The following is a 22,139-nucleotide window of genomic DNA, read 5'->3' on the forward strand; positions in this document are numbered from 1 at the left end:
GATCTCCCTAATTGGGCTATGAGCCACTGGAGGCCAAGGACTGTGGTTTGTCCAATCCATCTTTGCCCCAGCTCTAGGCCGGAGCTCGGTGGAAATCGGAGGATCCATGCACAACTGTCCCTGGGAGGACCACTCACACCCAGGCCAGGGGTGGTTGGAGCAGGACCCCGGGGGGAGGCCACCCCCGGAGGGAGGCAGTCTGGGCCTCTCATAGCCTAATGCTACAGAAACCCCTCCCCATCCCACCACATACACACACCCCACAGGGCTATGCGGGAAGAGATTAATCCACAGCCATACCTTCCAGGACACAGAGGGTTCCACGGATGATGGCAGTCTGGCAGCAGATTTTTCTGCCACTTGTCTGCGGTGTGTCCTTGGGCAAGTCACTTCACTTCTCTGCATCTCAGTTACCTCATCTGTGAAATGGGGGTTAAGACTGTGAGCCCTATGCAGAACAGGGACTGTGTCCAATCTGATTTCCTTGTACCCATTCCAGCGCTTAATACAGTGCCTGGCACATAGTAAGTGCTTAATAAATACCAGAATTATTAGCATTATTATTATTATCTCTCAACACTGTGCCCCAAAACCTCTTTCCTATTTTTTCCATTCCCCATCTGGCGGGCTGATCCAGGCCCCTCGGCAGAGGCCCGACAGCATTGGTCCCCATGACCACAGTGGGCAGCGAGGGGTAGCAAGGGGAGGTGGCCCAGGGCTTGTTTTGGAGAGGGGGGGTCACTGGGGCTCCGGACAGCTTCTGGAAGCTAAAGGCTCAAATGAGTTTGCCTTAAATGCCTCTGAGCATCCCCATGTCCCCACCCCTACCAGCACCCCCTGCCAATTCTGAGGCACCTGAAGACCATACCATAAATATACAACCTTCATTGTCTACGGTAAGTACCACTCCACCCTGGCTCAATCATACAGTAGTATTTACTGAGTGCTTACACTGTACTGAGAGCTTAGGAGAGGACAGTAGAGTTAGGATCCCTGACCTCAAGGCACTTGTGGTCTACCGGAGAGACAGACACTAAAATAAATTCAGGTAGGGGAAGCCAGAGAGTTCAACAGTGTGGATGCCAGTGCTGGAGTGGGCCTTGCTGGGCATCTGTACTCCAGCACGTGTGGATCCCCTTGTATTTGATTCCCACCTGCCATTTCCCAACATTGGAATGTCCTCCCCTCCCTTCTTCACCTGCACAAGTTCTAACTACTGGGGAGTCACCATTTTCCCCAAAGTTGGGAGTCCATTCCTTGGGGTCTGTGTTCCCTCCCAGAACCGGAGGCGGGAGAGGACGGTTAGGGAATGGTCACCATCCACTTCCTGCCGACATTACCAGGCCATCTCCCCAAGTACTTTGCCACCCTGGCTTCCTCTTTCAGGGACTCGCCGAACAGGGCCATGGAGGAGTCAGCTCTTCTTCCAAAGAGTTGTGGGAGTGGTTTGTGTACACAGGTAAATGTGCGATCTGCCATCAGCTCTTTCCCAACAGCTCCACTGGGATGAAAGCATCCATTAAAGTTGCTTGCTATTTACTTTTAATGTTGTGTCTCAGGAGAAGGGACTTCAGAAGTCCCTAGTGGAACCCATACCTGACCAAGGAGTGATTGGTGAAGTCATCGGCCAGCTCTTTGATCCCACCTGCTACACTTCCACTGAGGCATGCGGGGAATCCCTCTTTTTCATGTTTTCCTCCCCCAACACCCTTCCCTGTGCTGCCAGGCTACTTCATTGACAGGACCATGATAACACTCAGCTTCCCTTCTCCCCAATGAACGTAGGTCTTAACAATCCTTAGTCCTCCCAGCCTGAGTTGATCTTTGTTCTGGTCTGACCACCTTTTCCAGGGAAGAACAGCCCTTCCATAATGATCTTCACATTCAGAAGTGGAGAGAACAATGTTCTCCCCTAGAGCCCCAGGGAAGGGGCTGGGAAGACAGAGAGAGACGGTTGAGGGTGCATGGGGACTAGGATGTTGGAGCAACATTGTGCTTACAGTCTGGAGCGGGAGGCAGACATTAACATAAGTAAATAAAATTGTAGATATGTATGCAAGTGCTGTGGGGCTGGGAGGGGGATAAGTAAAGGGAACAAATAAGTGTCGGATATGAGGGCGAGGAAAAAGGGGTCTCAATTTTCCCCACCTCCCAGGGATGGCCTGATCCCTTTCTGCTGCCCCTGGGGCATCAACATGCGGCCTTCAACGGATAACTTCCCTCTTCCCTTCAAGAGCCATCTGTTGGCTTTATGTCGGGGAAGGGCGCCGGGTGGCTCTCCACCTTTTCTTCCCCCGGAGATTCGGGCTGGTTCCCTGGAGAGCAGAGAAAGGAAGAGAGAAAAAAAAAAGTGCTTTCTTCTTGTCAACTGTGCCGTATCAGCTTGGAACAAGATGGCAATTTGTTGTTGTTTGTTGATTTCTTTTGTGATGCAAATCCAGGCACCGAGACTGCGACCATTGTGGGTTTATCTTTTCTCCTCTTTCTCCTGCCTGGAATAAAGAGGAGCATTGCACATTTAATTTCATGCTATCCTCTGCTTGATCTGAGGGCTCCTCCCAGCCTCTGGGGGCTTCTTGGGCTCCGGGGAACAGGCTCTCAGACACTTCACATTCTGATTTTGTCACTTCTGCTTATATTTCATTGTGAAGGGGCCTCGTGAAGGGGGAGGGGGGTGCTTGTGTGGCCACATGAAATCCCACTGGAAAATTCCCATCTCAACTCCACCCGGAGACACTGGTGACATTCAGTCCAGGACTGGATTCCCCAGGCTCTGCTTAATGATAATATCAATAATAATAATTGTAGTATTTGTTAAGCTCTCAAGCACTGTACTAAGTGCTTGAGTAGATAGTCAATTGCCCAGTCAGGCTCACAGTCTAAGTAGGAGGGAGAACAGATAATGAATCCCTATTTTGCTGATGAGGGGACTGTGGCGCGGAGAAGTTAAGTGACTTGCCCATGGTCACACAGCAGGCATTTGGAGGAGGAAGAATTAGAACTCAGGTCCTCTGACTCCCAGGGCCATGCTTTTTCCATTAGGCCACACTGCCTCCCACAGCTGAGCATTTACATTCCAGTCACATGACTGCATCCTGTTGGAGACTGTGGGCTGTCTGTGGAAAAAAAAAGAAATAGAAGTGGGAAGCATTTTCTTTCTTCTACTCTCCCTTCCTCCCGCAAGACTATTAACTTCTCTGGACCTCAGTTTCCTCATCTGTAAATTGGGGATTCCATACCTGTTCATCCTCGCCGATAGAGACTGTGTCCGATTTGATGCTCTCACCTTCACCTGGTAAATTAGCACAGTGTTTGCCATACAGTAGGACCTTAATGAATACCAACTTTTCTATCTTTTCCAGAGGCCTCCTACAACTGAGGGGAGAAGGGACAGTGAATTGCGGGGGCTGGCCCAGAAGCCTTTAGGGCAAATTTCTCTCTCCATGACACAGGGCCAAGGAGGGCAGGGTTGACACCCACCCTCAGGGAGAGACTGGAGCTGAGAGCTCACTGGGATGGGGCGACCTTGGTGCTGCTCCTGAAGGGTAAAGCTACTGACCAGCAGTCTCCCGCCCCCCTCCCAGGGTGATGGTCAAGACTGGAGAATGGAAACCGGAGGGTGGGAAGGGGGCATTAGGAGCAGAGACTTTTCTGTTTACTATGGGCAGGGGAAGTGTCTGCTAATTCTGCTGTATTGTATGCTCCCAAGCACTTAGTATTCATTCATTCATTTAGTTGTATGTACTGAGCGCTTACTGTGTGCAGAGCACTGAACTAAGCACTTGGAAAGTACAATTCGGCAACAGAGACAATCCCTACCCAACAACGGGCTCACAATAGAGAAGCAGCGTGGCTCAGTGGAAAGAGCACGGGCTTTGGAGTCAGGGCTCATGAGTTCGAATCCCAGCTCTGCCACTTGTCAGCTGTGTGACTGTGGGCAAGTCACTTAACTTCTCTGTGCCTCAGTTCCCTCATCTGTAAAATGGGGATTAAGACTGTGAGCCCCACGTGGGACAACCTGATTCCCCTATGTCTACCCCAGCGCTTAGAACAGTGCTTGGCACATAGTAAGCGCTTAACAAATACCAACATTATTATTATTATTAAGGGGGAGACAAACAACAGAACAAAACAAGTAGACAGTCAAGTTGTACAGTGCTCTACACATACTAAGAGCCATTGATTGACTGAATGATTTCATACATGGTCAGTTTCTAAGGTCCTCTGACAGACCATCTAAGGGGTCAGGTCCTGGAGGTAGGGACAGAGAAAGACCGTGACTGGGGAGAGGGACAATTTTCAAGAGATATGCCCTGTCCACTGCCCTGGCTCGGACCCAGTGGGCCCTGCCCAGGATCAGCTCCTGCAGCCTCTACCATCTCATGGCGTTCTTGGGAGTTGACTTGAAGGGACAGAGACCTCAGGACCAAGCCAATTCAGGGGAAATGGGGTTGTCTCCATCACTTGCCTGCTGTGTGGCCTTGGTAAAGTCACTTTACTTCTCCATGCCTGAGTTATCTCATCTGTAAAATGGGGATTAATATTGTGAGGCCTATGCAGGACTTGGACTAGGTCCAACTCGATTTGCTTGTATCCACCCCTGCGATTAGTAGTGCCTGGCATGTAATAAGCACTTAATAAATACCATAATTATTATCATTATCATCTCCTCATCTCTAAGACCTCCCCAAAAGAAGACTCCACATGACACGGATCTCTGGAGAGGGCCTTGAGCTGGGAGACCCTAGATTCCTCAGTCAGTCAGCCAGAAGGTCAATCATATTTCTTGAGCAGTGTGTGTGTGTGTGTGTGTGTGTGTGTGTGTGTGTGTGTGATTGAAACCATCAAGCCATTGGTGCTTCTTGACAGGAAGATAATTTGCCCTCTCTTCTCTCTCAGGACAGGACTCCAGTCCCAGCAGGCTCATCTGGGACTAATCACTGACTGACCCGCTGTTCTCCCCTCTTTTCCTGCATTGCTGGAACCCCATATGGACTCCCCCAGGGAAAGAGAGGGAATGATCCTGACCTGCAGGAGTGCCGGGGTGGGGAGGGGTCTCAGACCTCCCAGAACCCCCAGCTCCCCCGGTTGCCCCCGAGGCCCGGCCTCTCTGCCCTCTCCAAAAGTCCCCAAACCAAAGCGGCAGCCGTTTTGTCCAGGGCCAGCTTGGCACCTGGCAATGTGCAGAGTCAGGATGGGGAATAATCACTCATGAAATATTCATGCCCAAGCTAACCTGGGGTATAAGGTAGGAAAAGTAAATTATTAGCTAATGCACAGAATTTTCTCAGTGGGAACCTGCTTCCATCGCATCAGGGTCTGAAAGCAGAAAACTCAAAAATAACCTCAGATGCCCTTTCGTGTGGTCCGGGCTGTAGAGGGGGCAGTGTAAGAACCCCAGAGGGATGGAGAAGCAGTGGAAGGTGGGGGTCAGGGGATGGGGGATGGAGAGAGGAAAGGCCTGGACTGTGGGAAGCTGGCCCTCTTCTACTGGCAAGGAAAATGAAGAATTGTGGTTTAGTCGATAGAGCATGGGCTTAGGAGTCAGAAGGACCTGGGTTCTAATCCTGGCTTTACCACATGTCTGCTGTGTGACCTTGGGCAGGTGACTTAACTTCTCTGGTCCTCAGTTACCTCCTCTGTAAAATGGGGATTAAGACTGTTTACCCCATGTGGGACAGCGACTGTATCCAACCTGATTAACTTGTATCTACCCCAGCACTTAGAATAGTGCTCAGCACATAGTAACCACTTAAGTATCATTATTATTATTATTAGGATCCTCTGCTTTTGTTTCCTCATCCTTCTTGTGACTGCCAACCTGCCTGCCCTAGTCCAGCTGGCCTGTGGCCACTCCTGCTCAGCACTTCAATCATGCCGCCCCTTAAATCAGCTCCTCTCTGACCTGCCCTCCGAACTCCAGCTTCTTTACAAGGCAGCTCAGAACCACTACCTCCAGGAAGCCTTCCTGAATTCCTCCCACTCAATGTTCTTCACCCAGGCCCAAGGTGTACTTTTTCACTGACCTGTCATTTGAACAGATCCATAGCCATGTGTTAGGCTTGTCTTCTCTGGCAGAAGGAGGATCAAGCAGCATGCTGACACACTTTTCTAGTGTTTAGTGCAGAAATGGAATCTCTGGGGAATTCAGTGAGGCTTTTTTTTTTTAATAATTGCTATTACATATTCCAAAAGTGACTTCCACGATGTGTGTCTGCTCCTTAGGAGTCCTAGAAGAGGACTATGGCTGAGAGGAGAGCACAACTGATGCCAAGACTAGGTGACACCTAAAATGCCTTTCTAAGTTAGAGAGCCAAATGGGCACTGCTCTGGAAAAGATGGTCAGCTCAGACTAGGGTAGGGTGGTCTATGGTCACACACAAATACAAACACCAGACACCACACACACACACACTCACACTGTGCATGTGCCCCCTCCACCATCTGATGTTGCCCAAGACATACAGATCTTCCAAAGGCATCCATGATCTCAAGAGAGTCGAATCAAACAGGAACCCCTTTGGGCAGAAAAGAATAATAATGGTGATAGTCGTTAAGTGATAACTCTCAGCTAAGCACTGTACTAAGCACTGAGGTAGATACAGGGTAATCAGATTGGACCCAGGCTCTGTCTCAAAGTTTAAGTGGGGGCTTAAAGTTTAAGTAGGAGAGAGGACAGGTATTTTAACCCCAATTTACAGATAGGAAAACTGAGGCACAAACGCAGTAGTCAAGTGGCAAAGCCAGGATTAGAGCTCAAGCTGCTTCTCCAATAATAACAATAGTATTTGCATAGTGCTGATAACACACCAAGCATTGTGCTCCACAATGGGGTAGATACAAAATCATAAACTAGATGCAGTCCTTATCTCAAAGGGGCTCCCAGTCTAAGAGGAAGGGAGAACAAGTATTCAGTCTCCACTTTATAGCTGAAGAAACTGAGGCAAAGAGAATTTAAGTGATTTGTCCAAGGTCCTAGAGCAAGCAAATGTTGGAGATGGTTCTAGAACCCAGGTCTCCTAACTCCCAGGCTCTCCCAAGCTCTCAGTCTTCTGGGTGGGGTTGTCTTTGCCCACTGTATCTACAAGCAAACAAAGCAGGAGTTTGGGCAAGAGAAAGTTGTCCTAGGCAAAGCTAATTAAGCTCCCTAGTTTGAGATGCCCCATCCAAGAATGCTGCTCTAGTTAGTAGCTGTCCATGATTATCTCTGATGCAGCCTTCTATGAGGAAGGAAACCAAGGAAGGAAAGAGTAAAAGGGAAACATACAAAACAGGCAGGACTGGCCCTCTGCCCCCCATGAGCTCTAATGGGAGCCCAGAACAGTAAGCGTAGCTTTGAACCAATATGGCGTCACAATGCCTGTCCAGTCTCTGGCTGCCTCACTCCAGTAGGCCAGTGGGCTGCTATGGTTTCTCAGGGCCCCTCAAGCTGCCTAGCCTCTACAGAGATGCACATAAGTTCCAGGACTCGAAGACCGTATCTGACTCTTGTCTCCTTAGTGAGAGGATGAGAACTAGGAGCCATATCTTCTAAGACATCTGGGTTCTAATCCTGGCTCCGCCACTTGGCAGGTGTGTGAACTTGGCAAGTGACTTCAATTCTCTGTGCCTCAGTCACTTCATCTGTAAAATGGGAATAAGACTGTGTACCCCACCTGGGACATGGACTGTGTCCAACTTGATTAGCTTTTATCTTCCCCAGCTTTTAGTAGAGTGCCTGGTATATAGTAAGATCTTAAAAAATACCATTAAAATAAAAAAGTTAGCCCACATCTGCTGATGTCTTCCCCCCATCTTCTCCTTCCTGTATTTGCTTTTGACTCCTCTCTCTCTCCCTCTCACTTTTTCTCTCTTTCTCATTCCCCCCCTTGTTAAGTGCCCTGCACACAACTGTAAATAACAGGGCCTGACACAAAGAACCGTCTACGTGGCCACAGAGGGCCATAAATCAAGGGCAGATGCTGTTGTGCAGTCACTGCCCTGTTCTGGGTGCTCTAGGCCTCAGAGTCTTCCCATAACAGCACTGACCCCTCACCATTCATCACGTGACAGAGCAAGGGCAGGGAGCAGGCAGCATGGCGCCTGGCAGTCACAGCTCTGCCTCTTAAAGTGACTTTGGGAAATCTCCCATGAATCATCTGTGTCAGGAGACGCCAAGCGGGAGACGGCTTTGCCGGCAGAGCCAGGCCTCTGGGATGCTTCGTCTACCCTCCTTGAAGTCTCACACCGGCCATGGAGCTGGATAACGTCAGGAAGTTTATTTTATCGATTGTTTTTTTCTCCCTTTTAATCCTCTAGTGCCGATGGGAGGTGAGGAAGGGTGGAGGGCCAACTCGGCAGAGGTGTCTCCTACTGCCAAGCTCCGCTGTTCTCTGATCACGGGGATGGAAAATGGGGGGGGGGGATCTGGGACCCAAGACAAGGGGAACGTCATGCGAGCAGAGCCAGGTCTACATATTGAAGCTGGGGAAATTTGCCTCTGTGCCTCCATCCCACCATCATCTGGGCATTTCCTCACTGATGCTGCCATAGCCAATTCTCACCCATAAGCAGAAACAGCTGGCAGGAAAAAATGTGACAGAGAAGGAAGAAGCTGAGGCCGTGCTGGTTCCTCTGGGAGGTAGCTATCCCATCTATCCTTCAGAAAAAACACACTCTAATGGACCCAGAGGTAGTTAAGGGCAGAGGAGCCTGGTTACATGGGCACTTTCTGTCAGTCAGGAAGTAAGCTTGAATCTTCAAACAGTGTCTGTATTAAGTTACTACCTCATCAACTACCTTATGACTCCTAGGGGAAGGGCAGGCTGGTAAATGGAGGATTCTTATTTTTGAGGCTGGTTTAACTCCCTCACCATTTCATGGCGACAGGGGCTATAGCTGTAAGGCCAAATACGAACTAGAGGTACACTCTCTGTGGACAGGCCTTAGAGAGAGCTGCCCCTGGAAGGGCCAGGAGCTCTTGAGGCCTCACCCGGGACAGGACCTTTGGAATGGAGGAGGAACATAAAGAGCAGAACTACTGGATAGCAAGGGAGTGACTTCATTCCTCAACTGATCACATGACATGTTGGTTACAGAGAGAATTTTGTCCTGCCCTATTTGACTTCTTCCTCTGATAATCTGTAAGGTCCTTGAGGGCAGGGACTGTATCAACTAGCTCTTCTGCATTGAACTCTCCCAAGCACTTAGCACAGTGTTCTGAACTAAGTGCTCAATAAATATTCTTGATTGATTGGTAACTCTGCCTGTGATCTCTTAAGCCTCTCAATATTAGAGTTTAGGGCAGTTTACCATTTCCTTCCCCCCTCCACCCACACCCACAGGGTGAAACATGCCTGCAGAATAGACTTCAGTGATTATAAACTTACTGTGGGCAGTGAAAATATCTACCAACTCAGTTTTATTATACTTTCCCAAATGCTTATACAGTGCTCTGCAGACAGTAAATGCTCAATAAATACCACCAATTGATCCATCTTTCTGCTGTAGGGGCTAATCGTGGTTAAAAGCATCCAGGCTCTATCTGCACCTCCAGGACCAGGACCCTTCACAATAACTCAATGAGTTAATCAATAGTATTCATTGAGCATTTACTATGAGCAGATCACTGAACTAAGCACTTGGGAGAATACAGTACAATAGAGTGGGTACAATCCCTCCCTACAAAGCGGTCGCAACATCTATCATAGAGAACCCACAAGATTCCTGACCTCAGGGAGTTCCCAGTGGTTGGCAAGACAGGCCAGCAAATAAACCAGCAACAAACACAAATAAATATTTCAATTGCACAGGTCTGGGAGCTCCAAACTGAGCTTCAAAGGGTGGGATTCCTTCATTCATTCAGTGGTATTTTTTAAGTGCTTACTATGTGCAGAGCACTGTTCTAAGCACTTGGGAAAGTATAATAAAACAGCAAACAATAACATTCCCTGCCCACAAAGAGCTCACATTATAGAGTTGGGGAGAATGAGTCAGGGATGGTGCTGGAGGGTAGGAGAGGGCTTGGGCTGAGGGGATTTAGGGCAAACTCCCTGGGGGAGGTGGTCTTTGGCTTGAAAGGAGGATTTTGGTGTTGGCAGCTTCTCTTGCATGGACAATTTCAGGCCCAAACTCTGTGTGTGTGTGTGTGTGTGTGTGTGTGTGTGAGAGAGAGAGAGAGAGAGAGAGAGAGAGAGAGAGAGAGAGAGAGATAGCGAAAGATGGCTTGTGACTGTGTGGTTTGGTGAACTCCTTTTATAAAGTGGTGTTGTCCCTAACATCCTGGGAGGTTGGGGTTGGTGAGGTCAGAATGCTGACCATTTCAAATCAGTTTGGAGTCTGGGGGCTGTGGAGAGGAGACCCTCACCTCTGTCCTTTTACCCGATCCATAACTGGATCAGGAGTCTCCTCCCTGTGCCAGCCTCTGCCACCAGGAAAGCCGCTGTCCGCAACGATGCTCTCTGGCCAGGGAGAAAGTGGAAAGGATGGGGCTGTCAGGGAGAAAGGATCATTTCCTCTACTGTTGGCAGGTGCCCCTCTGGTCTATTTAATTAGGATTGATCAAGGCAGGTCAGAGGTGAATCTGTCCTGTCCTGTCCTGGTCATCTGAAGCTTTCACATTGAAGAACGGCTCTGGAGAACACCCAGTTGGGGCCTATTAGGATCTGCTGCCTCTGCATCCTGCTGCCTCTGTCTGCTTCTACCTGTCATCTCAGTCTCTGGTGTCTTCTTCCTCTCATCTCTGCCTCTGTTGTTTTCTGCCTCTCATCTCGGCCTCTTTCTGCTTCTGCCTGGCATATCCGCCTCTGGCAGCTTCTGCCTGGTGTCTGGTGGTACATGTTAAGCTCTTACTATGTGCCAAGCGCTGTTCTAAGCAATGAGGTAGATACAAGTTAATCAGATTGGACACTGTCCCTGTCCCACATGGGGCTCACACCCTTATCCCCATTTTGCAGATGAGGTAACTGAGTCACAGAGGAGATAAATGACTTGCCCACTGCCACGCAGCTGCTATGTGGTGGAGTCAGCGTTTGAACCCAGGTTCTCCTGACTCCCAGGATCATTCTCTATTCATTGGGCCACATTGCTTGTCCGCCACACCCTAGAGATATTACTAACATGGTTGACCTCAGCACCAAGCGTCCCCCTCGGGAATCTAATTCAATGCCACGCACCCTCAAACCCTGACCTTTCTCCATTCCTTCTCTTCCTCCCCTCCCCAACCCTCCCTTCCCACTCCCGCCACCTCCGCTTACAAATCTCTAATAGAAATTATGTCCCAAAAATAAATAGGAGTAAATAGATTTCAGACATGCAACAAAAGCCTGCAGACACCTTTCTTGCTCATAGCTTGACTTTGGTAGAACAGTATACTTATACCAGAAAGTAGGGTGTTTGCCCAAATGTGAGCATGCACGTGTGTACGTATGTGTGCATGTGTGTATGTTAGCTTGTGAATGGGAGTCGGGGGAATTTTCACCTCCTTTATCCAGCCCTTCAGAGCTGGGGATGTCCTTGGCATTAGATATTCCACCGTTTTCTCCTGAATCAGTTCAGCACCTCTTCGTCTAAATGACAAGCTACTTTCTTTCTGAGGATGAGATTGTAATGGATGAAATTAGGGAAATAATTAAATTAGTGATGTCATGGTGTCATAAACCTCAATTAAATAAATATTTCCATTGTCAAAAAGTTAGGCTATAAAATGTAAGGATGGTATATTCTCGTGGCCTGGTATCCACAGCATTTGAGAGGGGATTTTCTTCCCAAAGTTTTCAATCAATTATTCCATCCATCAGTGACACTGATTGAGCACTGACAGTTCAGTCTGCCTGAGTAGAGGCAGGCAGGGGGTCGGGGAACAGACTTCAGAATTCGGATCCCAACCCGATCCCAACTCCCACAACTCCCTACCCTGATGCTCTCCTATGAGAAACTGTGTGGCCTAGTGGAAAGAGCACGGGCCTGGGAGTCAGGGGACCTGGATTCTAATCTTGGCTCTGTCAAATGCATACTGTGTGACTTCAGGCATGTTAATAAGAAGAAGAAGAAGAATGGTATTTGTTAAGTGCTTACTATGTGCCAGGCACTGTATTGAGAGCTGGGGTGGATACAAGGAAATAGAGTTGGACACATTCCCTGTCCCATGTGGGGCTCAAAATCTCAAATCCCCATTTTCAGATGAGATAACTGAGGCTAGAGAAGTGAAGTGACTTGCCCAAGGTCACACAGCAAACAAGTGGCAGAGCCATGATTAGAACCCATGTCCCATGTGGGGCTCACAGTCTCTAATTACCATTTTACAGATGAGGTAACTGAAGCACAGAGAAGTGAAGTGACTTGCTCAAGCTCATAAGCAGACAAGTGGTGGAACCAGGATTAGAACCTATGACCTTCTGACTCTCAGGCCTATGCTCTACCCACTATGCCATGCTGTTTCTCACGCTTAACTTTTCTGTGCCCCAATTCTCCAGTTCACCTTCCTATTATGACTGTGAAATTCATGTGGGACAGAGACCGTGTCCAGCTTAATTAACTTGTACCTACTCCAGTGCTTAAAAATCAATTAATCAATCGGTAATATTTATCAAGCACCATGTGCAGAGCACTGTACTAAGTGCTTGGGAAAATACAGTACAACAGAATTTGCAGATACATTCCCTGCCCATAGCAAGCTTATAGTCTAAGGGGGGAGAAGACATTAATATGAATAAATAATTCATAATATATAATTTAAAGATATGTACATAGGTGCCATGGGGTTGGGGTTGGGGTGATTATCAAATGTCCAAAAGTCACATATCCAAATGCATAAATGATGCAGAAGAGACAGCGAGCCAGGGAATAGAGGGTTTATTCAGGGAAGCCCTCTTGGAGGAGATGTAGTCTTAATAATGCTTTGAAGGTGGAGAGAGTGGTAGTCTGGTGTATCTGGAGTGAGAGGGAGTTCCAGGGTAGGGGAATGATATGGGAAAGGGATCAGTGGTGCCCCTCATCCCCTCCCCATTCTCCCTACTTCCTCCCTCTGCTCTACCCCCTTTCCGTCCCCACAGCACTTGTGTATATTTGTATATGATATTTATTACTCTATTTTATTAATGATGTACATATATCTATGATTCTATTTATCTATTTTGATGGTATTGATGCCTCCTTGTTTTGTTTTGCTGTCTACCTCCCCCTTTTAGACTGTGAGCCCCTTGTTGGGCAGGGATTGTCTCTATCTGTTGCCAAATTGTACATTCCAAGTGCTCAGTATAGTGCTCTGCACACAGTAAGCACTTAATAAATACGATTGATTGAATGAATGAATGAATGAATGACTAGATGAGATCAGGGCACAAGGAGTGAGCTGGTGCTAGAGGAGTGGAGTGTGTGGGCTGGGCTGTAATAGGAGATCAGTGAGGTGAGGTAGGATTAGGTAGGTAGAACCATTTTTGACACATAGTAACCACTTAACAAGTACCTTAAAAAAACACCCCATAATAGTGATGAGAGAAAAGCATCCTGGGCTGGGGGTCAGGAGACCTGGGCTCCAAGCTCCGCCCCAAAAGGTTGGGTGATCACAGGCAAGCATTAATTAATTAATTAATTCAATCATATTTATTGGGTGCTTACTGTGTGCAGAGCACTATATTAAGCACTTGAGAGAGTGCAAAGCAATAAAGTTTGTAGAAACATTCCCTGTCCACACAGAGTTCACAGCCTCGAGAGGGAGACAGGCATTAATATAAGTAGGGTAGGGATTGTCTCTGTTGCCGAATTGTACTTTCCAAGCACTTAGTACAGTGCTCTGCACATAGTAAGTGCTTAATAAATATGATTGAATGAATGAATAAGTATGAATCAGTCAATCAATTCTATTATTGAGCGCTTATTCTGTGTGTGAATCAGTGTTTATGTGAATGCTTCTCTATACCTGCATGTAAGTGCACATATGGACACACAATATATCCATGTAAATTTATAAATATATGCACATGTGACGGATTGTGAAAGAACGTTAGAAATAATGAAATATTTCTAAATAATATGAGGTATTACAGTATGTGAGTGTGATGTTTTGGGTGGGTATATGACTGAATGAATAAGTATATGTATGTTTGTCAGGGTGTGTAAGTCTATGTCTCTCACATAGAGAGTGAGAGTTCATTCTCTGTGAGAGCGCATATCTGTGTGTGTGTATATTTATATCTGGGGATGTCTGGGTGTACAAACGTGCTAGGTGACTTACACATATGCATGGGAGTTTGTGTGCGTGTGTGTGAGTGGGAGAGAGAGAAATTGCCTGTAAGTATTATATAACCATGTGTGCGAAGAGGGTGAGTGATGTGTTTACAAATCAGGGCAGGTCCGGCTCTTTGGAAGGAAATATTCATAGATTTTCCACTTTGGAGACTGGTAAGAGAACAGAAAGATCAAAAACCTCTGCTTCTCACAACACTGGTCTGTTTTGTGCTTTTCCCTGGCCTGAGGTTTTATTGGGTAAAAATGGGAGGGGGTGTGGGGGCTGTTGAAAGGGGCTCATATCCCACTGCAGGTGCAGGTATCAGCAGAAGTGAGCCTCGGGAGAAACTTTCCTGAGACATTTAGACTAGGGAAGGAATCATGGTTCCTTAAAGCATATGGATAGACAGAAAGAGGGTGAGATGGAGATGGAGTGAGTTGTGCAAGGCTCCTCTCTCTGCCCACCTCAGTCTCCCTTCACCCCTCACCCTCCTCTCCTCTGGCCTCTCCCAGTTGGACAGACCACCACTTCAGGTGCTTGGAAAACCTAACAACAATAACTAGCAGAGAAGCAGCGTGACCTTCTAGATGGAGCATAGGCCTGGGCTTCAGAAAGACTTGGGTCCTAATCCTGGCTCAGGCACTTGTCTGCTGTGTCACCTTGGGCAAGCTACTTAGCTTCTCTGGACCTCAGTTACCTCATCTTTAAAATGGATATTAAGATTGGAAGCCCCATGTGAGACAAGGACTGTGACCATCTTGATTATTTTGTATCAACACCAATGCTTAGTACCATGTCTGGCACAGAGTAAGCATTTAGCAAATACCATAAAAAATAACTATTATAACATTAATTAAGCACTAAGTGCTGGAGTAGATACAAGGTTATGAAATGAGAAATGGTCCCTGACCCACAAGGGACTCAAATTCTATATTATCCCCATTTTCTAGATGAGAAAACTGAGGCTATTGGGAGGGTGTGTCAGGCTAGGCAGGCTAGGAGCAGACCTAGGTCTAGGACTCTGATCTCCTGTGTCCCCATCCTGTGCTTGTAACTTGGTTGCTTCTCCTGCCTATAATTATTTTTAGTGTCTATCTCTCCCACCAGACTGTCAGCTCATTGAGGGCAGGGAATGTTTCTGCTTAGTCTATTGTACTCTATCAAGCGCTCAGTGCTGTACACACAGAAAGGGTTCAAATAATGGTATTTATTGATTGAGTGATCGACTGCTCTTTCCACTAGGTCACCCTGTCTGAGTGTCCCAGGTAGAAAAGTCCCAAGTCCAGCATCCTCTGCCTCTTGACTCCCAGAATGATTTGGGGCAGTAGCTTGAACCCCAGAGTCCTGACTGCCCTGTGCCATGCCAGGGTCCTCACCCCATCCTCCTCTCTTCCCCTCAGAGACCCAACCTCAGTCAGCCATGCCTAGAGGGAGAAAGCCTGCCCTCCTCCATGCCCTCCTGCTCAAGTTATGGTCTCTCTCGTCCCCAAACCCCTTGCCCATCCCTGCCGGAAGGCGGCTGTGCGGAGCAGGCCTGGCGTGGCTGGGGATGTGCGTCCCTCCTTCCTCTTATTAGTGTTTATTATCATAACCGCTCATTGTATTGCCCATTATGTTAATGAATTAGAACAACAGGCCTAAATGTTTGTTGTTGTAGAAAGCTCATTAGTCTCCACGAGTGCTCAGTGCAACATGAAGGTTGTGATGCTGGCTGCAGGAATATTACCAATTAAGTCCTATATGAACATGCAATTAGGTAGGAAGGCACGCTTGATTTACATTGTTTTATGGGAAGGCGGGAGAAGGCTTGTGGCACTCCGAGGTGGGTAGTCAGATGCCACCCAGTCCCCTTCCACTCCCTGGCCTTCCCTCTTATCCCAGACAGTCCTCGTTAGCCAGGAAGGAGCCAGACTTTAGCATATTCAGCCTCTGCCTTGCCCTTTTGGATTTACCCTTCCCTCACTGCCCGTGGCAGATGGTGTACTGTGTTCCCTAATCTGGAGAAGAGGGAGAGGTGGGAGGTGGGAGACCCAGAGGTCATCTACAGTCCCCTGCCTCCTGGCCAGTGAGGAGCAGAAGGTAAGGTAGTCTAGCAGAAAGAGTATGGGACTGTAAATTGGGTGATCTGGCTTCTAGTCCTGGCTTTTCCATTGGCCTGCTGGTGACCCTAGGTAAATAAGTCATTTAACCTCCCTGAGCTTTAGTCTTTTCATCTTTAAAATAGGGTTACATACCTACTCTCCTTCACTCTTTGACTGTGAGAACCTATGTGGGACAGGGATTATATCTGATCTAAATTTCTTGTGTCTACAACAGGAATTGTGGTATGGATTAAGTATTTACTATGTCCAAGTGCTGGGATAAATAGAAAACAATGGAGCCAGACATAGTCCCTGTCCCACAATGGGCTCATAGTCTCAGCGGGAAAGGGAAGAGATATCAAATCCCCATTTTACAGATGAGGAAACTGAGGCACAGAGCAGGGACTGAATTAACCAAGGCCATAGAACAGGCAAGTAGTAGAGCCGAAATTAGAACCCAGGTCCCTCAGACATCCTGGCCAGTGTTCTTTACACTACATCACTACGTTAATATTACTGAGTGTCTCAAACAACCAGGACAGGTGGTTGTCCTTTGGACTAGTTTCAGTGGGAGCTCTTTCTTGGCTTGTTCTGTCACTTAACTTATCTGTGCCTCAGTTACCTCATCTGTAAAATGGGGATTAAGACTGTGAGCCCCACGTGGGTCAACCTGATTCCCCTGTGTCTACCCCAGCACTTAGAACAGTGCTCTGCACATAGAAAGAGCTTAACAAATACCAACATTATTATTACCTCCCACCTTCCCAGGGGAAAATGCAGCATTTGGATCTGTAACGTTTCAACATTTGATAGTTGCTCGACCCTCAACCCCACAGCACCTGAGTATGTATCTATAAATTATATAGTACACATTATTTATGTATATCAATGTCTGTCTCCCCCTCTAGATTGGAAGCTCACTTTGGGCAGGGAACGTGTTTACCAACTCTGTTGTACACTACTCTCCCAAGTACTTAATACAGTGTTCTGCACACAATAAGTGTTCAAACAATACCAGTGATAATAATAGTTTCCCAGGTAAAAGTGTATTTGCCACTTACCTACCCCCATCTCCCCATTTTTTATGGTATTTATTGAGCGCTTACTATGTGCCAGGCACTGTTCTAACCACTGGAGTAATCAGCAAAGTAATCAAGTTGGACATAGTCCATATCTAAAGTCTAAAACCCCATTTTACAGATGAGGTTACTAAGACACAGAGAAGTTAAGTGAGTTGCCCAAAGTCATTCAGCAGACAAGTGGCAGAGCTGGGATTAGAACCCAGGTCTTTCTGCCTCCCAGGCCCATGCTCTCTCCACTAGGGCACACTGCTCCTCGCTGCCTCTACTTCCCAGCTTCTGGGCACCCTCTTCTTTGGGGTAAACTGGGGAAGTCAAGTAAAGCTGATGAGTCCGTTGTGAGCATCTATGGGAAGTAAAGTGCTGCGCTAGCAGTAATGGTTTATATTAAATGTTCACTTTGTGCAGAGCACTCAACTAAGGGCAAGGGAAAAGTAAACAGATGAGAGTTAGACATGGTCACTAGGCCTCCAGACGTTCAGTCTAAAAATTAGATGGGGAAGGGTTTAGGGACAATCACAGTGGGAAAGATGAACTGATAGAAAGACAAAGCAAGATAAAAGACAAAAGACAGAGTATAACAAGTCTGGTGAGGAAGGGCTTCAGGGAAACAGCCGCCCAAGTCATTGTGAGACCTGCCTCATCCGAAACTTTCCAAGCTCCTGAAATTTGCCACTGTTTGAATCACCCAGTCCTGCCTGCACAGGGCAGGTCAGGAGAGAGGGCCACGGAGAATGTGATGGGGAGGTGGCTGGGCTTCCTATTGGCTTCACTCGGGGATCCAGTGGAGAGGGAGGCCCTGCTGATGCTGGCAGAAAAATAAGAACCAAAGTACAAGAGGAGGACACTGAGGAATATGACAAGAACAACAGGGAATTATGGCTAAAGGTACAGAGTTTCATCCTCCTCATGGTTGAGACCAACAGGCCCAGCTGGTTAAGAACAGGCCAACATTCTTAAAGTAGAGAAGCCCTCACCCTACTCCAGATGTTTGAGTCCTACTGAGGCTGGAGAAGGGGCTGATGAGAACCCCAGTGACATGGGGTTGGGATGGCTTCTCTCCGGTATGGCAGATCAAGTCTTTCCAGCTGCACAATGGGCTCAAGAGTGATGGACTGGCCCACTCAGGAAGGAAGGGAGGGTTGTGTAGTACCCAGTGGAGGGGGAGATGTGTCGATCAATCAGTCATATTAAATGAGTGCTGACTGTGTGCAGAGCTCTGAACTAAGCACTTGAGAGAGTATACAACAACAGAGTTGGTAGACACATTTCCTGCCCACAATGAGTTTAAGAGATATCTTGGTTATTATGTGTTTGTCAAGAAAGCTGTCCAACAGGGAGCCTTAATGGGCAGGACTTGGAAAAATGAGCTCCAGCGCTTTTCCAGAACATACCCCAACTCCTTCCCTCCCCTTTTCCTCCCCTGCCTCAGCCCAATCCTCTCCCTGTTCTCTTCCTTCCCCAAGTCCAGAATCTGTTACAGCCCCAGTGGGGCCCCTACTCAAAGTTGCTTTTTCTAGGGAAAGGGCTTGGGCCTAAGAGTCAGGAGACCTTGAGCAAGTACCTTAACTTCTTAGTACCTCCATTTCCACAGTATTTATGTACATATTATGTACATATCTTTATAAAATATATATCATATACATACATCATAAATTATTTATTTATTTATTTATTTATGTTAATGTTTGTCTATCGCTCTATAATGTAAGCTCACTGTGGGCAGGGAATGTGTCTCCCAAGTCCTTAGTACAATATTCTGAACATAGTAGGTGCTCAATAAATGCCATTAATTGATTAATTGATTGGTCTGTAAAATGGAGAATGAATCCCTGTTCTCCCTTCCCCTTTAGAAAGCAAGACCCATATGGAACAGTGATGAAGTCCCATTTGATTATCTTGTGTCTACCCCAGCACTTAGGACAGTGCTTGCCACATATTAAGCACTGAACAAATGCCGCAACTATTGTTATTATTGTTGTCATCACTGTCACTATTATTAACCTCGATCACTGCATTTTTCAGATAAGTGGGTCTGGACCCATGAATCTAAACTGCAGTCAGTTGATTACAGGTGTTTCCCTGAAGCGGCAAGCTTGGAATTTCCAACACTGTCCTGCTTTCACAGGAGATTTTGCCGAGGGAGCTTCTGGGGAACAGAGTTGGAACAGAAGATTAGGAGTGGGTAGGTCTCTCAACCTGGGTGATGAAATTTGTCCTCCAGAAAACAGACATTGCTCGTGGGCTTTGGCTGCTGGCTCATTGCCAGAACCTCTATTCTCTGGTCTCTCCTGACAGGTCCAATGGAGATAGGAGGTCAGAGGCTGAGCCAAAGGGGCCAAACAAATCGATTTCCTGTTGGACAGTCCCTTTGTCTGGTTGGCGAGGAGGACTCTCCTCCATGAGTCACTTTCCCCCCGGGAGGTAGAGGATGGAGAACAGTCAGCATGAGACGGAGAGCAGGAGGGAGAGGTGACATCAGTGACAGAGATGAGGAGAGACTCAGAAAATGAGAGGGAGAGGCAGACAGAGGATTACAGAGAGGTACATACAGACAGTGAAAAAGTAGAAGCAAGTGGAACAGACAAACACACACACACATAATAGTAAAAGAGATGGAAAGGCAGAGACAGAGTTTGAGGGGTGGAGAGGGAGAGAAAGAGATTAACTCCCCACTCCCTGCTTTTTGGTCTATCCCTCCCCCTCAGCCACCTACAGCACTCTAAAGAATTTATCTGTTTATCTACTTGCAACTGATTGATTCAAGCACTTGGGTTTATTATTTACAACTACTCTCACACCCTTAGCCTAGTGGATAGAGCAGGAGCCTGAGAGTCAAAATGACCTGGGTTCTAATCCCAACCCCACCACTGGTCTGCTGTGTGAACTAGGGCAGTCACTTAACTTCTCTGTGCCTCAATAACTTCATCTATAAAATGGAGATTAAGACTGTGAGCCCCATGTGGGATATGGACTATATCCAACCTGATTATCTTGTATCTATCTCAGCACTTAGTACAATGCCTAACACATAGTGAGTGCTTGACAAAGACCATAAAAAAATTCATTCCTACTCATTCCATGCCCTCTACCCCCTCACCAGCCAGTAAAATTCTCAAAATGTGAAAGAAGGGTCCTGCTCAGGGCTGGGTCCTTGGTTTACAGAAATGTTGCTAAGTGACATTGAGACCCCCTTCCAGATTGAAGAGGCTGATGGTCAATGGTGTCTTTCTTGCCTTCTCTAGACTCAACACAAACTGATGCTAGAAGGGGACGAAAGTGGGAACAAGAAGTCTAATCATCTAAGAAATTATTCTGCTCTTTAAGCTCTCTGGTCAAGATAGACCTCTCAAATCTACACTGTGAGCTCCTGTGGGCAGGGAATATGTCCGTTTATTGTTATGTCATATTCTCCCAAGGGCTTAGTACAGTGCTTTGCACACAGTAAACACTCAATATATACAATTGAATGAATGAATGAATGAACTTCCCCTCCAGTTATCGCCCTATCTCCCTACTACCCTTCCTTTCCAAAATCCTAGAACGAGTCATCTACAGTCGCTGCTTAGAATTCCTTAACTCCCAGTCTCTCCTGGACCCCCTCCAATCTGGCTTCCATCCCCTCCACTCTACCGAGACTGCTCTCTCTAAGGTCACCCATGACCTCCTTCTTGCCAAATCCAATGGCTCCTACTCCATTCTAATCCTCCTTGACCTCTCTGCTGCCTTTGACACTGTCGACCATCCCCTCCTCCTCCATACCTTATCTCACCTTGGCTTCACGGACTCCGTCCTCTCCTGGTTCTCCTCTTACCTCTCTGGCCAGTCATTCTCGGTCTCCTTCGCTGGAGCCTCCTCCCCCTCCCATCCTTTAACTGTCGGAGTTCCTCAAGGGTCAGTTCTTGGCCCTCTTCTGTTCTCCATTTACACTCACTCCCTCGGTGAACTTATTCGCTCTCACGGCTTTGACTACCATCTCTACGCAGATGACACGCAGATCTACATCTCCGCCCCTGTCCTCTCCCCCTCCCTTCAGGCTCGCATCTCCTCCTGCCTCCAGGATGTCTCCAGCTGGATGTCGGCCCGCCACCTAAAACTCAACATGAGCGAGACTGAGCTCCTCATCTTCCCTCTCAAACCCGGTCCTCTCCCAGACTTCCCTATCACTGTGGATGGCACGACCATCCTTCCCGTCTCTCGGGCCCGCAATCTCGGTGTCATCCTTGACTCGTCTCTCTCGTTCACCCCACACATCCTATCCGTTACCGAGACCTGCCGGTTTCACCTTTACGATATCGCCAAGATCCACCCTTTCCTCTCCACCCAAACGGCTACCTTACTATTACGGGCTCTCATTATATCCCGGCTAGACTACTGTGTCAGCCTTCTCTCTGACCTCCCTTCCTCCTCTCTCGCCCTGCTCCAGTCTATTCTTCACTCCGCTGCCCGGCTCATCTTCCCGCAGAAGCGATCTGGGCATGTCACTCCCCTTCTTAAACAACTCCAGTGGTTGCCTATCAACCTCCGCTCCAAACAAAAACTCCTCACTCTAGGTTTCAAGGCTCTACATCACCTTGCCCCTTCCTACCTCTCCTCCCTTCTCTCTTTCTACCGCCCACCCCGCATGCTCCGCTCCTCCACCGCCCACCTCCTCACCGTCCCTCGGTCTCGCCTATCCCGCCGTCGACCCCTGGGCCACGTCCTCCCGCGGTCCTGGAACGCCCTCCCTCCTCACCTCCGCCAAACTGATTCTCTTCCCCTCTTCAAAACCCT

The 22,139-nt window shown here is 47.7% G+C and overlaps 1 protein-coding gene and 1 long non-coding RNA gene across 2 annotated transcripts in view; one reads left to right on the top strand and one right to left on the bottom strand.

Moving 5' to 3' along the window:
* The window catches only part of CELF4 (CUGBP Elav-like family member 4), a 601,922-nt gene that overhangs the window by 266,086 nt on the left and 313,697 nt on the right, over window positions 1-22,139 (top strand). The window lies entirely within an intron of this gene.
* Window positions 2,336-6,341, bottom strand: LOC120638281. The gene is made up of 3 exons (XR_005659860.1): window positions 6,027-6,341; window positions 3,240-3,292; window positions 2,336-2,492 (listed from the first exon to the last, which is right to left on the bottom strand). It is a non-coding gene; the product is annotated as an uncharacterized LOC120638281 (long non-coding RNA).

This window comes from Ornithorhynchus anatinus, chromosome 3 (genome assembly GCF_004115215.2).
Source record: "Ornithorhynchus anatinus isolate Pmale09 chromosome 3, mOrnAna1.pri.v4, whole genome shotgun sequence".
Taxonomy (NCBI): Eukaryota; Metazoa; Chordata; class Mammalia; order Monotremata; family Ornithorhynchidae; genus Ornithorhynchus; species Ornithorhynchus anatinus.